The sequence below is a fragment of the Berghia stephanieae genome, chromosome 5 (genome assembly GCF_034508935.2).
Source record: "Berghia stephanieae isolate SIO BIC M18660-M18661 chromosome 5, UCSD_Bste_1.3, whole genome shotgun sequence".
Classification (NCBI taxonomy): Eukaryota; Metazoa; Mollusca; class Gastropoda; order Nudibranchia; family Aeolidiidae; genus Berghia; species Berghia stephanieae.
In genome coordinates, this window is record NC_088364.1 from 45,930,699 (window position 1) to 45,933,198 (window position 2,500).

A 2,500-nucleotide genomic window follows, 5' to 3' on the forward strand; every position below is an offset into this window, starting at 1 on the left:
GCCTTTGCAATTACACTAATTTAAGCACATACAAACATAAAAAAGGAAAAATAAATACATTAATAAATAAACAAATAAATATATAAATAAATAGACATGGCTTCAGATAATTTTAATATAATAGACAAATAAGGACTTTATAAGAGTATTTGCATAAAGTATATCACAATGCCTTCTTTCGTGCATATATTTGTCAATACCAATGTCAAATAAATGTATTATATAGGAATAACTGAAAGGATCCTTTCTTGATCTTTGATATTGCCAAGATTGTTCAGTCTCTGGAATCCGTATAAAATCTAAATCAATTTTTTAAAATCAAATTTGTTGTCTTTGCTTTTAACTAACGATTTTTTTACATCACATGGAATAATGATCAATCAAATTAATATCATTCTTCATTTCAGGGCTGAAAATCATGGCAATGTTAGATGTGAACACAACAACAATCCCAAATGTCACAGACCCTCCTGTCCCTGATCTTGAAACTACAACTGCGGAATTTAACTATTCTCTTCACATGTTCAAAAAAGTCTTTTTTTTCGCCTTGGTTTTAATTATGATTTTTATGACAGCATCTGGCTGTGTTTCAAATATCATCAATCTAATTATTTTCTATCGTCAAGGTCTTTTTTCAGACCCTTGCACTCCAAGCTTTGTAGGAATCGCATTGTCAGACTTGTGCACATGTATCCTTGGTTTTACTGGAGCATTATTGAGAATTTTAAATTACTGGGACAATATATATCGTTGTACTTATATGGGAGATATTTATTATATTGACGTTTTTGTCAGAACACCAAGATTCCTTTTAAATCAGTTCATGGCTTGGGCTACAGTTTATCTTTCACTGGAGAGAATGATTGGTGTCTCATTTCCATTTCAGGTCTCAAGGCTGCTTACTCCGAAACGTTCCTACTTTATTATTGCCGCTATTTTTGTTCTCTCATTTGCATTCCAATCATCCGCACTACTCCATTATAAATTGGTGAAAATGCCGTACGGTAATGGCCTTAGCTATCTATATATAAAAAGGCTCCCATTCTTTCCACCTTTGGTCACCATTGACTTTCAAACAATCAATGAAGTAGTTTTCCGAATGTTGTCCATGGCTTTAATTTTAATTTTTAATACTATTACAATCCTGGCATTGAAAAATTCAAGAAAATTTAAGAAAGATGCTGCGCCTTCAAATGAAATTAAAAATGATCATGGATCTTCAGATACAAGGACAAAGAACAAACCAAAAATGAAGACTCCAAACCTGTCAACTGGTTCAAAGGCGTCGAAAGAAACTAAAGTTATTCGACTGATGTTTGTGTTGGGTCTTGTATTTGTGATATGTAATATTCCGTTATCCTACGCATATACTATGTATCATTACATGAGGTACATTGGAGTATTACCTGTCTTTCAAAGGAGATTAATGGACGAACTTTCATTTTTTTTTGAGTATGTGAACGCCTCTATAAATATCATCATTTATTACACAATGAGCGCCAGGTTTAAGAAAGAATTGCATCAGCTATGCAAGTTTGGGGATTGATGTATCTTTTATTTTTTATGAAACTTTCAGAAATCCATAGAATCTTCTATGGATATAAATAATAATGTAAAAATAAATCATTCTTATCCCACACCACTTAGTGAGACAAAAGAAAAATAAAAAGTGTTGAATAAATATTCGTATTTTACATGTGAAATAATAGAAAAAAAAAACAAATTTATACGCTGGCAATTTACGAGTGAATGATATAGGCTATATGTAAATACACCTGGTTTCCATTTTTTTAAGGTCAAAATTTTTGCGGAGAAAAGCTTCTTCAATTTTAACACGTCCATTTTGCATTCTATATTTTATTTTGCTCCATATCGTTAAAGAAAATTGCATTCATGAAGGAAATTGTCATCGATTTTTTGATGACAATCAATCGCAAATAACACAATTAAAAATTATAGCGGATACGAGTGTTTGGTGTATGAGATCCTAAATCTACTGATAAAGCCGAATATAAAAGGTGATGATTGATCACTTGACACTATCGTGTGAAAATTGAACAGGAATTGATGACAATGATTGTGGCGTTGCAACGCTTCATAAGAGAATTTTTTTAATCTCAATAAAAAATGTACAAATTGTAATTCGACCTTAAATATCTGCAACATCAAAGGCAGATGTGTGGGGATATCTAGAAACATAATGTATACCAAGTCTGAAAACACCTTTTTTGGAGTGCCGGATGACGATATACAAAGAGTGTTCATATCCCAGCCAAGCAACGTGTGTCTTACCAGTAGATTCCCGGATTTGCTGCCATTTAAATTTATTCTATTTAACTGGTCTAGTCTTTCGCTTTCTTAATGCATTGCTTTTTTATTTCAAACATCTCTTTAAAATCCTTTGATTTATTCATAATGTTGTATAACTTGAAACCATCAGCAGACTGAAAATACGAAAGCTCAAAGAAGAAACTATTTTTGAAAGGGGACTTAAAATTAA

General features: G+C 31.8%; 1 long non-coding RNA gene across 1 annotated transcript in view; it reads left to right on the forward strand.

Moving 5' to 3' along the window:
* The window catches only part of LOC144973018 (uncharacterized), a 4,934-nt gene that overhangs the window by 1,253 nt on the left and 1,181 nt on the right, over nucleotides 1-2,500 (forward strand). The window contains exon 2 of the long non-coding RNA XR_013645466.1: nucleotides 408-2,500. This exon is cut by the window's right edge and continues 1,181 nt beyond it. This is a non-coding gene — a long non-coding RNA (uncharacterized LOC144973018). The remainder of the gene's footprint in view (nucleotides 1-407) is intronic.